The sequence below is a fragment of the Heterocephalus glaber genome, unplaced genomic scaffold, assembly GCF_053883595.1.
Source record: "Heterocephalus glaber isolate CG9 unplaced genomic scaffold, H.glaber_assembly_v1.0 deba00001673, whole genome shotgun sequence".
Lineage (NCBI taxonomy): Eukaryota > Metazoa > Chordata > Mammalia > Rodentia > Bathyergidae > Heterocephalus > Heterocephalus glaber.
This window is the reverse complement of record NW_028258410.1, coordinates 9,668,532-9,683,298: the sequence shown is the minus strand read 5'-3', so window position 1 is coordinate 9,683,298 and position 14,767 is coordinate 9,668,532. Positions and strand designations below refer to the sequence as shown.

General features: G+C 55.9%; 1 long non-coding RNA gene across 1 annotated transcript; it reads right to left on the bottom strand.

Annotated features, from left to right (window-relative positions):
* Positions 1-2,071: 2,071 nt before the first annotated feature.
* LOC101726220 (uncharacterized) lies at positions 2,072-12,566 on the bottom strand. Its single transcript, XR_205075.4, has 3 exons — positions 7,599-12,566; positions 3,383-3,491; positions 2,072-3,226 (listed from the first exon to the last, which is right to left on the bottom strand). It is a non-coding gene; the product is annotated as an uncharacterized LOC101726220 (long non-coding RNA).
* Positions 12,567-14,767: the final 2,201 nt, after the last annotated feature.

Here is a 14,767-nt window from a genome sequence, read left to right as displayed (position 1 = left end):
ACCCATCCATCCTCCCCTCTAACTATTCATCCACCATCTGTCCATCCGTCCATCTACCCATCCACTCCTGCACCCATCCATCCTCCCCTCTAACTATTCATCCACCATCTGTCCATCCGTCCATCCACCCATCCACTCCTGCACCCATCCATCCTCCCCTCTAACTATTCATCCACCATCTGTCCATCCGTCCATCCACCCATCCACTCCTGCACCCATCCATCCTCCCCTCTAACTATTCATCCACCATCTGTCCATCCGTCCATCCACCCATCCACTCCTGCACCCATCCATCCTCCCCTCTAACTATTCATCCACCATCTGTCCATTCGTCCATCTACCCATCCACTCCTGCACCCATCCATCCTCCCCTCTAACTATTCTTCTGCCATCTGTCCATCCATCCATCCACCATTCATCTCCCTGTTCACCCACTATCCACCCTTCCACCCAGCCGTGCACCCATTTAACACATAGCTGTCGACCAATGGTACATCCAGGTATGGTGTCAATGAATGAGCCATGAGGCCGGCCTGGCCCCTGACTGACACTGGAGCTGCACAGCCGCTTATTTGGGGGCTCATGCTGTGCACTGTGGAATGTGTGGTGGCCCCCTGGCTTCTACCCAACCAGTGTCAATATCACCCCCCACTTATGAAAACCAAAGAGGACTCTAAAGATGTCTTCACGTTTTGCCACACATCCTCTGGGGACAAAATCCCCTCCAGTGACCACACCTGCACCATGGAGCAGCTGCTGAGATGCCTCTTCCAGAAGCACACATGGCCTGTCGCCTGGAGCCACCTGCCCTGCAGGCGCCCTCGGCCTTAATGTGAAAAAGCAGGCCCCGTGCACGGCTCATACCTACAATCCCCACGGCCTGGAAGGCTGAAGCAGCAGGACCATAAGTCCAAAGCCAGCCTGGACAATTTTAGGAGTTCCTGTCTCAAAACATAAATAGATAATGTGATGGGTTAGGGATGTGGCTCGGTGGGAGACCACCCGTTTCCATCCCGGTTCCACAAAGGACAAAGAAGTGAGGCTGCAGAGGGGCAGCCGGGGCTGGTTCAGAGCAGCACACTGAGGCCTTCCTGGCAGCGAGATGGACGGGCTGGGCTCCTGGCTTCCCTTCCGAATGTAGACTGTCCTGGAGGGGCCCGGTGAGCAGGCAGGCTGTCTATGCGAAGCTCTCAGAGCAGCACAGTGTGGCTCCCTGTGCCCGGGGGCCGGGCACCTGGGAGAGAGATGGCTTCATGGCCTCACCCTGGAGCTGGCACCAAGGGAGGCACTGACTCCAGCTTGCTGGCCAACAGCAACGTCCATCCCTTCCAGATGGCCTGTGGAAGCCAGCTGCGCTTGGACAGTGCTTCAGTCCTCCTGAGTGGGGCAGTCTCTCCTGCTCATTGGCCCCCAGTAGACAGGACGCAAAGAGGTTTGCGAAGGGCCACGCGCTCTGCCACGGCCCCACGAGCCGTGATGAGAGTCCCTGTGACCCCTCCCTCGCATGCATCTCTGCTCCCATACTGTCACGTCTTCCCAGCACCCTGGTAAATGCAAATCAGCCGTTTACACGCTCCCACAAAATTCAATTGCCAATTTGCCTTTTTATTTCTTACACTTAAAGTGATTTGCCTTCAAATAATCTGCAATGAATTGTAGTTTTACTGCCCCAGGAAGAGTGGGAGCACCAGGGGACCACTAAGTTTACCACCATTCGCGAAGAACTCGAACTTTCCTGGCTTCCCTGGGCGGCAGCCGAGAGAACCCTCTGGGGGCCGCATCTCGCTTGGCCGGATGGAGCCGAAGCAGGCTCTGTGGGGCTCTGGTGGACACGTGGGTATCTAGGCTTGTGCCAGGGAGGCATTCATTAGCCTGGGCCACCTCGGTAGCACTGGCACTCAACCACCATGGAGATGGATTTGGCTTTCAAACTTCTCAGAATCCTTTTTCGTGAGTTCCAGGGGAAGGCAGTGGCTTAGACAAACAAGCCAAGGCCCCACTTTGTGGTACTGCTCCTGGCCAGCTTCCTCTGCCCCCTCGGCCATCCCTGCAGGAAGGACACACCTCCTTCTGGCGTGTGGGCAGGACAGGCGGGGTGAGGTCCCCGTCACAGACTGTCTCTCAGACACTGTGAACCTCAACTTCCTCCTTTTGGACCCCCAGTGTTGGTTTTCCATGCCTGGGCAGTCAAGGATCTCGGCTCAGGAGCAGAAGGAAGCAATGCTCCAGCCCTGCTGGGCAGAGGGCCCTGCACCCTGGAGCACACGCCTGACTGCAGAGAACCGGGCTGCAGAGCTCTTCATTGACTCTTTGTCTTTCCAGAAATCATAGCGGGCCATGTGTGGTATTCTGACAACCATAGAGTCCCCATTTTAGGGGTACGTGGGAACAAGCAGGAAAGAGGAATGCTGAGGGCCAAGCCAAGGGAGGACTTGGGCTCACGTACCTGCTGACAGAAATCCCCAAGCGAACAGAAGAGACAGCATGAGAAAAGCACACAGTGGATTTAATTGGCTATCAGAAATGGTGGCTTTCAGCGGGCCATCTTGATACCACCTTCAGGGGGAGGAAACTGATAGTAACTTTGGAAGTATGTGACTTGGACAGACAGGACCTGCCTGGAACTACGAGGCCAGGAGCCAGCATGGGTCCCACACAACATGAGCACTCAAGAAGCACAATGCATTATTTATTGTCATAAAAGGCAAGGCTGAAGTTTTATCATAAAACTTATGTCTGCATAAAAGAACCTGACAGGGCAAATCAATAAACAAGGGAATTGCTTGTCTGGAATGGCCTTTTGTATTGTTTTTGTTTTCTTTTTTATGAAAATAATGCTCAAAGAAAGAATGATGACTTCCTAGTCAGGTGGGTCAGAGGAGGCAGCCTAATGTGCTGAGGAAGGCAAGGCGGGCGAGCAAGGTGCTAAATTAAAGCATAAAGAATGCATCTGCATGCTCTCCCCACACCGCAGCCTGCAGGGAGGAGCAGGCTTGCAGCGGCCTTTGCTGTCTGTTGGGCACTGGTCAGCAGGGGAGGGAGACTTCTTTCTGTTCTGATTATGCCACGGAGCGGGGTCCCACACCCTCCAGGGTGTGCAGAAACAGACAAGAACCACACCACACCTTCTTATGCAACTGTCTGGACCTGGGCCTGGGCTGATTCCCATCATTTTCACATCCTCATCGTCTGACTGAACCCTCGCAGAAATGTCCTGTGTCTTGTCCTGTGGAGGACAAAGGGAAGCCCATTTGACAAGCAGCAAATTTGGGACCACAAACTCACCCAGGAGCATCCTATCAACCCCTTCCAGTGGCCATGAGAGGGGAGCTGGCACAGGACTGACCGACCGCCTCACCCCAGGGTGACATGGGACACACACCTCAGAGACTGGCCCCAACAGATCTGGGGACCAGGCAATGTTGATTGGCTTCTCTCTTCCTCCACAGCAAGCTGGGTTTCCATGGCCTCCTCAGCCTTGGGATCTTGCCCTAGACAATAGAGACAGCCACAGGAAAATGAGGGCAAAGTAGATACGGTGCGCACAGCACCTAATAACTGCCACATCAGTCCTCATGCTGCTGACAGTACAGCCTTAACTTACAGGTGGCTTCTGAGTCCTCTGGCCTGAGGTCCAGTTGTCAAGGAGACCCCCACTGACCACCTAAGCAGAGTAGGTGGACCCTACCACTACCCCAGGCTCCAGTTCCATAGCACCCATCACAAATATGTTTATTTTCATTTGTTCATTTTCTGTTGCCTCTGGTTGATTTCAATTTTTACATAGGAAGGAACTCTGCAAATGAATTATAGTTGTGTTGAAGAACATTTGTTGAGTGGATGGATGGGTGCATTGATGGATGAATAGGTAGATTGGTAAACAGACGGGTGGATAGTTGGGCAGATAGATGAATGGATTGGATGAGTGGATGGACGGATGGATGGATGGATGGACAGATAGGTAGATATTTGAGTAGATGGATGGGTGTACTGGATGGGTGGGTGGGTGGATGGATGGATAGGTAGATATTTGAGTAGATGGATGGATGTACTGGATGAGTGGGTGGATGGATAGGTGGATGGCTGGATAGGGAGATGGGTGGGTGGGAGGGGTTGATGGATACATGTGCATGTGTGGATGTATGGAAGATGGATGAATACCTGCCCTGCCAGATTTCATGTTGAGGATAAAGCTGTAAGGAAAATAGACATATAGATATGGTTTATGCAATAAAAGCAAATTTCAAGGTATGATCAGAGTGCAAAGAGGGTGTGGACAGGACAAACCCAATCAGAGGATTAAGTGCTGTTTTAAGGGGCAGAAAATAGGGGGGTGAGTGGAAGGCATGATTCTGCACAAGGCATGTGGGCCACACAGACACACACACACACACACACACACACACACACACATGTTCTATCAACCCTCTGCTCCGGAGAGACCAGTGGCAATGTCCCATTGCATTTAACCAAGTGGATTCATCCCAGGCTCTGCCGATTACGTTCTCCCCACTCCTCGCTGCAGTTCATAGAAACCAGTGGCTTTCACGCTCCACAAAGATCCAGATGCCATGGTGAACACGCTCTTCGGACCAGTGCCAGGTATTTTGATAGCTCCGTAGCATCTTTAGCCTGAGAGGCAGCAGCTCGAAAGTCTCAGTGGTCTGTCACTAATGATCACTTAATACTGTTTGGTATCCGTTTTGTGTACACACTTCCAAACAGAGTAAATTGCATGTGGGTGTTTACATTTACGGAGAGCGTCTATGCTATAATTGATGGAACTTTAATTCCCACGTGGTTTCAGCAGTAAACATGCAAATGGCTCTTTTCAGTATTACCAAGCCTTAGACATTTTAGGGAAGCAGAATGTCTCACTTTGCCCCCCAGACTGAGTGGAATTAAAAGCCATTCCAGATGGCACCAGGACTGGAGAGTTGGTGGTGTGGATGGAGCCAACTTTCGTCACCCTCATCTCCTTCTACTGCTGGCTCCTGGGTGTCCTGAGCCCCAGCCAGGGCTAAAGTGAGGATACCCTCTTCTTGCTATTTTGCATCCTGGCATCAGTGTCAGTAGCCAGTGGTAAATAATAGCAAGCATGGGTCACTGCAGAGAGACGATGAGATCCATCTCCTGCAATCAGGACTCAAGGCGTCCACCCTGGGAAGGAAACATGGAGGGGAGCGGGGAAGCAGAGGCCTTGTGGCATGCTAAATCTGCCCGGGTGAGGCAGCTCTCCGCACATGCTGCTGGGCTCAAGAGACCCTGAGCTCTGGGTGACTGGGTGCCTGGCTCAGACGTGGTTCTGTGAAGTTGGGGCGAGATGCAGGACCTCCAGCACGATGGGTGGTCACTGCAAGAGTGCAGAAGATGCCGGTGTGAGCCATCCACACTGCCCACACCCGGGATAGTTATACTCCAGGAGACACAGGACAATACCTGGGGACGTTGTTTGTCACAACCACGGAGATGCTGCTGGCATCTAGTGCGTAGAAGCTGAGGGTGCTGATGAACACCCTGAAATACACGCCCTGGATGGCCTCCCATACAAAGAAGTCTCTGGCCCCAAACATTAGAGGGTGCGCGTGGAAGAGCTGTACCCCACAGAGCCTGGCCAAGGGCTGTACAGAGGAAGCCTTGCAGGGTTCTCGTCGGCTGCCGGCGGCCAGGTAGGACTGGGGCAGGCAGATCCCCCAGAGGTCACAGCAACCCCAGCCGCCTCCTGCCCCATCCACTCATCCACTGAGCCCAACAGATGTGGCCCTGAAGGAAGGAGTTCGGAGACACTGCCCTCGAGCACAGGGAGCAGCAGGAGTTAGCCAGCTGTCCTCAGGGATCCTATCCGAATCATTCATAAGGTGATTGCCTCAGGCCTTTTGTCAGTGACAGAAAATTAACACCATGCTCCATAAACACATTCAACTTTCATGCTTCGATTTTTGAAAAAGAAGGATGGTCCTTCATCTTGGCAATGAATAAACAAGTGCACAGCCTAAACATCGTCCCACCCAAGAGTCATCTTCCCTGCTCAGTCCTCACTCTCAGAGCCCTGGGAGAGCTTGGAGCAGCCCCGGCCATGTGCCTGGAACCTGGGTGGCCAGCAGCACCTCCCATGCCTGGGCTCAGCCACCCTGGGCATTTGTATCGTTGCAGAAGGGCAGAGCATGGGAGGATAGGACGGACCCTCAAGCTCCTCCCAGCCCCGCTCACCTCTAGCCAGAGCCTGTGGGCAGCTGAAGATTCTGCCAGCCGCAGCCGGAGCACAGGCACTGAGCTCCTTCCCGGGCTGTGCAGGGACCTGCTGCATGCTCACCTCATGCCAATGGCAGGGGCTCAGAGCAACACGTGTTCATGGCTCAGCAAAGAAGGAGCCCTCCTGAGGGCCCAACAAGGCTCCTCCTTGGGGACAGCGAGCTTGAGCAAAACCCAGCTCCCACTGCAGGAGAATGTGGGAACACAGGCAGCCTGTCGCCCTGCAGAGGACAGCACGGAGCAGGGCTGGCTGTGCATGGCGCCAACTGCTCCCAAAGACCCCAGGGGCAGAGAGCTGGTGCCACGCTGGCTGGGGGCAGACAAACTGCACCTGTCTCAAACTTTAAACATTTTTATAAAGGGCTGGGGCTGTAGCTGGGTGTGAAGGCCCTGGGTTCAATCCCCAGTACCAGAAAAAACAATCAGAAGAGGCCAGGCTTGGGTGAGACCAGCCGACAGCCAGCCTCCGACCGGGACTTCTCATCGGGGAGAAGAGCAGCGTGACCCCTGTGTGGCTTCAGATTTCCTCTAGGCCAGGGCAAAATCCTCAGGGGAAACATGAGATTCATTTCAATGCATACTTTATTTAACCCAATATATCCAAAATGCTATCATTTCACTGTGTAGTTCATATAAAACTGTATCTGAGATATTTACACACATTTTACATCAAGTCTTCGAAAGCTGGCATGTTTCACACCTGGAAGCCCTCTCACGCCAGGCAAGCTGTGTGCTTCGTGGTGACACCACACTGCTTCGCTGCAGGGCCAGGCCAAGGGCCAGCACTGAGCTCGGGCTGGGCTCTGGTCCTCAGATCACAGTGTAGGAGCCTCAGCTCCCGGGCGTCCGCCTCACAGAAACCCAGGAAACCAGACACCCAGCTGCTTTGGCCCTCACTGCATTTGGGCAGAGACAGGAAAGCCTTGCTGCCCCTGTGCTCCCCTGCAAAAGTCATGCACTGTGGTTTAAAACTTTCTGTAAAACACTTAAAGTTTTTAACCCATCTGCAGTGAACTTTAATGAGATTCCATAAAAATTGAACAGACCTCAGAACTAGCTGGAAGAGTCCATGAATGACCTTGGTAGTTTTAATTAATCCAAAGAGAAGATTCCAGACTTGGAGTTTTATGTGGCCAGCGATTCACAAGGAGTGAGGAGGAGTTCGTGGGATGGGGCCAGGCGAGGGAAGGGATGCTCTCCGGGGGCGGGGGGGGGGGGGAGTCACAGCCGACTCCTCCCAAGTGTGGGGTCCAGAAGGGAGACCTCTGTGTGGTCCTCCAATTGCCACAGGGCTGCCCAGCAAGGCAGAAAGCACTCGCAGGTAACCCACTCCCTCTCAGTCTCACCTCAGACTGCTCACCCTGTTTCGCACAGAAGCCGCGGGTGCTGCTCCAGTCCCGGTCACCACCTGCACTGCCCGGGAGAGGAGGTTCAGGGAGGCGAGAGCCTGCCCGCTTTACTGCTTCTTAGGGTGCCAGTCCTGGCCACAGCAGAAGGCATGGGGCTGCCCCAGTGCGGCTCCAACCCCTCCCAGGAGGAGCCGGCCTTGATCAGCTCCGGGATCCGCTGGGTGGGCCTTCCAGCCCCCTGGGACTGCGCACCCCAGCTCTGTGCTGTGTGCCTCCCTGCTGCCTCCCTCGGAGTGGGGGGGGCTGCGATCACCGGAAGTGCCTGACGCAGAGCCCAGCACAGGATGCACTAGACTCAGGTGCAGGAAGGTACCCCAGGCCCCGCCCACCTCTGGGCCCGGATCTCCGGGTCTGCAGGCTGAGCTTGCCTCTTGCCCCTCCTTTTCTCTTTCCGGGCTCTGCGAGGGCCCTAGGGAAAAGAGAGGCTCGGCCTGGGCATGAAATCCTGGCTGACCCAGTGAAGGAATGATTAACGAGAACTGGAGCGTAATCAGCCAGTGATTTGTTCTGGTTTCTATGACGATGCTTCCAAACACAGCCAGGGCCACCTGTGGGGAGCACTGAAGGCCAGCGTGCCTCGCTGCCCTGAGGGTCCACAGGGTGGCTCCTCGGGCTGCTGGGAGCCAGCGCCAAGTGTCCCTCCTCAGTCCAGAGTTCCAGGACGGCGAGGGACAGAACACGCCAAAGCAGATGCCACAAAATTTACTTCGCCCAAATCTCACCAGAAGTTGGCAGACGCTTCGGACCAGACCTGTTCCCACCCTTTCCTCTTTACTGACAGAACCATGGCCTACTTGGTTCACACATCTGTTGGCTGAGAAATACAGAGAAGCTTGCACTAACACATCTTGATTAGTTCAACCTTGGCAGTGGTCAGCACAGGTGTTCTAAAGCAGTGGGCATGCTACCGCAAGAACTAGGGCTCGACCCTGAGGGACAGTTGCTGGGAGAATCTTGGAGAAGATTTTATAACTAGAAAGGAGGCACAAAACTACTCACTCTGCTTGTCTGGGGGAAAAGCCATCTCAAGATGAGATGTTTGGTGCTAATGCAGCCACTTTGTGACCATGAAGGTCATGTCTCAGAACCAAAGCCAACAGAATTGTCAGAATAGAAAGGTGAGAGGACTTTCTCTTTCAATACATCATAGATGACTGGCTCTGCCATCTGGAGTCCCAAAGCATTCCTTAAATTCCTTCAGTTGCTAAGTCAGTCATCTGTGACTTACAGCTGAAATCTTAACTAATACACAGGGCTCTTGGCTGTCTTTCTCTTCCAACTAGGAGACAGTGTGAAAAAAGAGAAAAACACAATCTGGTTCCTTTAATACACTGAGTGGTCTGGGTCTGGTTCACTTTAATATTATTTCATCTCCAACAGTTCTGGCCACCCAGGGGAAGTCTGCAGCCATGGCTTCTCCCTGCAGGACTCTGCCTGCCCTGGCTCGGCCTGCAGCTGCAGATCCCATGCACGGTCCCCGGGACTCGCAGCTTCCATGTGGGTACCCTCAGGATGACCCAGAAGGGTCTGCACTGCCTTCTGAGGGCTGCTGTTCAGAAGGCAAAGATCAAGTGACCTCGGGAGAGGACCAAGCACCATGAGGCCACCAGGTGCATCCTCGAGGTGCAGGGCAGCCGGCCCCGGGCTCTCACAGGTACCGATGAGGCCTCGGTGCCTGGTGACTGCAGAGCCACCCGAGCTTTTCTTGTTACCTGCATAACAAGCTTTTGCCAAATTTCTTTGGCTTCAGGAAAGCTGACCACCTGCATGATGGGAAAAAAGGCAATTACAAAACCCTGATTACATCTGCTTCTTCACTTTAGGAAAGTAGATGAATTAATCTCAGCCGTAATTCTTTTTTAACTTGGGAAAATTTAAAGTGGTCTTTTTGACTGAAAGGAGAGGCTGAGGCAGATGGACACAAGCTCCGCAGACGCTGATGCGGTCAGGGGTGCTGGCACACACCTGAGATCTCAGCACTTGGGCAGTGAGGCAGGAGGATTGCCCAAGTTCAAGACCAGCCGGAAGGACACAGGGAGACCCTGTCTCAAAAACACAAAAACAACAAAAAACTTTAATAAAAAGAGCTGATGAAGTATCCGAGTATTGCGGGCCACCTCGAAGAAACAGGAAGCTGGTGGGGGTGGGGTGGCTCATGGGCGAGGGTCCTGGCAGTGACCTTAGGGGCCAGAGGGAGCTAGGGCAATGCCCTGGGAGAGGCGGGGCCACGCCTGCAGCCCCCAGCCCTCCAGGACCCCTCTCCCTCTCCCTTGTGGCCTTCAGGGTGCAGGGCCTGTTCCTGCATGAGGAAGAGCCCGCCCACACCAGCAGTCAGGATGAGCTAGGACCCACAGCCTGGCTCAGGGGTTCTCAAGAGCTGGCGGAAGCAGAGCTGTGTGAGGAGCCGGGTGCAGGGCCGGGAGGGTGGAGAGAGCAGGTGGGCGGGGCACGGCTCCCTTGGAGCCAGAACCAGAGTCCAGCAGCTCACGGCCTGCAGTCTGCCTGCCCCCAGCCAGGCCCTGTACTGGACGTGCCAGGCTCCCTGGGCCGCTCTGGACAAAGACAAAGGCCTTGGGCCACACGTAAAATGCACAATACAGTTCACGTGTGTAAGCAGTAGAACTTCCCTTTTTGTATTTTGTTAATAACACAGTGGGTTCAGCTCGGAGGCAGCAGGTCAGACACGGCTGCCCCGGAGACACTGGCCTCGTCACGAGCAGGCCACGCCAGGCCCTCCCAGGCCACACTTCCTTCTAATGTGGGCTGCGCCCCAACCCTAATAGATGCTTCCCCACACAGTGCCGCCCGGGGTCGGCCAACACCCTGAGCCAACTGCCCTGCCTGGAAACGGCGGGAGCACTGGAGCCTTCCTCCCACACGCAGGCCCAGGAGGGGCCATGCCGGACTCGGCCAGGACCCTCCCCTTCACGGTGCACACGCCGACCATGGTGCGCAGAGCCAGGGCTCCGACTGCAGTGGGAGAAGCTCCGGGCCTGAGAACTCGGGTGGGCCTGGCACCCCACACACCTTCGTGGTTCTTACACCCGTCACACTGCCCCCCACAAGCGCACACGCACGCACACACACGTCCACATGCACACCCGGGTCACCCTGGGTGCTCCCACGTGCACACCTCACACACAGGCTCACACCCTCCACACCCACAGGGCTGCACAGCAGCACCTCACCTCCTGCGAGGGGGAAGCAGGCTGTGTTTGCGTCCCCAGCCTGGCAGACCCCGGGTGATCTACGGCTGGGCCGGCCCAGTGTCTGTGTGCATCGCTGGAAACGCTTCACCGACGAGCAAACTCAGAACTGATTCTGGGTGTGTTGCGGGCCATATGTTAAAGACAGATCAGAAGGGAAAGAAGCATTTCTTTGAAATAAAATGTTCTTCTATTATAATTTACAATATTTCCTGAAGAAATAATCTCTTTAATTTCACCCTCTGAGATTAGGAAATAAATCTGTGAAGTGACCAGGCAGTTCTCAGCATATAAGAGGCATGGAAAGAATGCATCTCTAATAGCAAATGAGAATGTAGTCTGGAATCCAGAGAGGTCAGGCCCGGGGTGCAGCCCATTCATTTGGAGAAAGTAGGCCAGTTTGCAAGGGACCCATTCACTCGGGCTTTGTGGAAAAGAAGGCCCTGAGGCTGGGGAGGTCAGGCCACAGCAGCAGCAGCTGAGCCTAGGAGAAGCTGCCCCATGGTGCCACCAGGCAGCAGTGGCCTTGCCCTGCCATCCAGTCACTTCCTGCCCTCGGGCGGGGCAGCCGGGCAGCAGTCCGGGCCAAGTTCTTCACTACTTCACATAAAACCAGGTTGGCTGAAGCCTGGTCCCTGCTAGAGGAGTGGGTGGAGGTGCTGAGGCCCACCAAAGAGATGAGCCAGCCTGTAGGGGGCTGTGGGAGGCAGGTCATACCCCCTGACCCAAAGCCCGACTGGGGAGGCCTGAGGTTCCCCGGGCTTCCTGGTGCCCAGGCCTGTGCCAGGCCAACCTCAGAACCACCAGGCCTTAGCCCCACGGATGCGGGGGCCACCGGGCACCCTTGGGCTCTCATGCCCACACCTGCTCAGCTTCTGGCTGTCCCGGGCCCAGCACCTGATAGAGGGTCACCAAAGAGGCTGGGGTCCTGGGGTCCCCTTTGCTGCCCCTCTTTGGGCCTCGAGACAGCATACAGTGGCCTCTTCCCAGGAGCATGCAGCCTCCCTCCCTGAGAGCCTTCCCAAATGGAGGATCCACAGCCCTGGCCCCCCAGACCTTAGCCCTGGGTAACTGACTGCTGTCGGGCACATGTCTGTCTGTCTGTCTGTCTGTCCTACATCCTGCAGGTGAGGAGGGCGGGCAGAAGAGGAGCCAGTGGGCTGCATCCCACAGCAGAACTTGGAACAGAGGCCCCAGGGCTGCCAGCACAGCCCTCACGCCAGGCCGGGGCGGCCTTGAGCAGGCTTCCTGTGGCTGTGTCCACTCAGAGGTGTCAGCTCTTCTCCGGCCCCTCTGCCCGGCACCCTCCTCTGGCAGGGCTGGGCCCTCAGGCTCTGTCCTGGCCCGCTTGGCCCCAGGTGTCAGTCGTGTAAGCTGCGCTGTTCACAAGCAAAGCCACTCTGCCCTCCTGCCTCCCATGGCCGACCGTGTGTGGCCCCGGGAACCACCAGATCAGCCTGCATTTCCCCACCCAAACCCAGGTCCTCACGCAGGCACAGCCCCTGCTCCAGGGCCTGGGACTGGGCGTCTCTGGGGACCCTTGTTCTTTGGATGCCCACTGAGGTGCTGCTGGGGGACAGCAGAAACACCAGGCCACAGGGGGCTGCAGTACCTGGAAGGGCAACAGTGTTTGTCAAAAGGTCCGTACCAAAGCCCAGGCAGGACACCACAAGACCCTGGACTCCAGCAGGAGCCCGCTCCTCATCGCTGAGAGCAGCACAGCACCAGCCAGCCCAGCCTGGAGCCTGGCTCCATGTCTCTGGCCCTCCCTGGAACAGCACACGTGACAGTCCTGGCCCGAACACCCACCGGGGGGCTGGCAGAAGAGAGTGGGCGGGCACTAGCTTGAGTTACTGAGGAGTCCCGGGAAGGACTTTCGCACCCCAAGGACGGCCCGGCTCGGTGCGGCTGCGGATCTGTCCCTAACTCCCCTCGGGTGGCCCCCGTCTCAGGCCGCCTGGACAGTGCCAGCAGGGAAAAGCGAGACTGAAAAAGCTGCTCCTCCCAGAAGACGGCGGCAGGAGAGAGGAAGGTGCCTGGGCCCACGCTCTGGGGAAGGCTCAGCGGCTGGCGGCTGCTCACAGACGCGGCGCTGTCTCCTCCCACCCATTCCTGCCGGAGTACAGATCAGCCCTGGCCCGGATGCTGCACTGGGACCCAACTAGGCCTGGCTCCCGAGTGGGCTGGGGCTGCATGAGAGGCCGGCCAGCCTCTGCCTCCCCCAGGATCTCTGAGCACAGACCACTCCTCCCTGATCTGGCTGCTGATCCCAAGAAGCAGGCATTGGATCCCAGGGAGCCTCATCTTACATGCACATGGTGAAAAGCAGCTTTGAGAGTGTGGCGAATCCGTGCATATTAAAAATAAAATACGTTTGATCAATGAGGTGTTTGTTTGCAGCAGAATAGTCATAGGTTACCAGAGCAGCTCTCACAGCTTAATTACTGTCATCCGAGCTCGGTTTCCGGGAGAATGAGGATGTTTTGACAGGCATTGATCCACCATCGCGGTCGCGGGCATTCAGAGGGAACGCTGTGGTTGCCTTTCTGCTCCGTATTGGGAACACGTCAGGACGTGCACGTTAAACCTCCTCGTATCGATAAGCTGGTAAGCTGAAAGTGCCGTGATGCCGTGATTGATCACCGAATATGAGCCGGGTTATTAGGGCAGGGAAATATGATTCTTCCATTGCCTCCTCGCGGTGCTCAATTTAACAATCTGTCTTCATTTCCCTCATTTTCTTCTCCTGCTGCTGCTGCTGGTCTTGTTTCTTCCCTGCCCCTTTTTCCTCTATTCATGATGGTCAATTCGATGGGGAACAAGTTGAGGGGCAAAGTTGTCCTGGGTTAGTCCTGGAAGACTTCGTTCCTGCCGGGGACCTCAGAGCCAAAGAGGAACTCAGGTGCCCCCCACACCTCCCCCAGAAAACCCGGAGCTGCAGCACAGAGAGAGCCCTGGCCTGCACGCCCTCGGACCCGGGCTTTGAGCCAGGTGTCCCTTATGCTCGTGGGCAGGACAAGGAGGCCCAGGTGGAGGACGCCAGCCCTGCTTGAGGTAACAGAGAAAACCCATGCAGGCAGCTGCATGTTTGCACATTTTCTGTTTGTAGGATAGAGTTTTCCCGGCCCTGGAGGAAGGACAGGAAGTCCAAAATATTCCAAACTGCTGTGTAGTTGGAGGACCGATGAAAGGGGCCGAGTTCCAAGCCCCTGGATCCCCAAATCGCTGGCACTTGGACTGTTTCCCGGTTTGTTTCCATGGAAGGCCCTGCAGTCTATGTTCTAGGAACACTCCCTAGAAACAGAATAAAGAGCAGCACAGCAGAGCCATGCTCCCTTAGCCTCTTACTGTGCTCCTGCTCCCTCGGAAGGACTTCAGAGGGCCTGTGGGGTGGGGAGGGACCCCGGATGTCCTTCCCCGAGCAGCCGCAGGAGCAGGACCCCCGGCCTTGCATCGGAGCCAGGGAGACTGGGAATCTCCGAGCCTCATTTACTCACCTGTGAGGTAGAGTCCATGCCTCTCACAGGAGAGATTTGATGGGATCCTCTCATGGGGGGCCCAGAGCACTGGGCGACTATGGGCACTCAGTGAACGCTGGCTAACTGCGGGGGACAAGCCCTGTTCCAGCGTTCACAATGCCATGTAGGAAGCGGGGAGAGCTGCAGGGAGTGGCTGCCAGCGCAAGTTCCTAGCCCCAGCCCCTGCACCCGGAAGCTCTGGGTGGCCCAGCTCTGCCGGGTTGGGGGGGGCACTGGGGTGCTCCTCCATGTGGCACCCCCTGGAATGACCAAGCCTCTGCAGCTGGGGACTGCATGGCTCCCTGGGAAGATGGGAGGGGACAGAGGAAGGGGCGGGTCCATGAGCGGGACCTGGGTGTGTGCCAGGCTGTTCCCGAGTTCC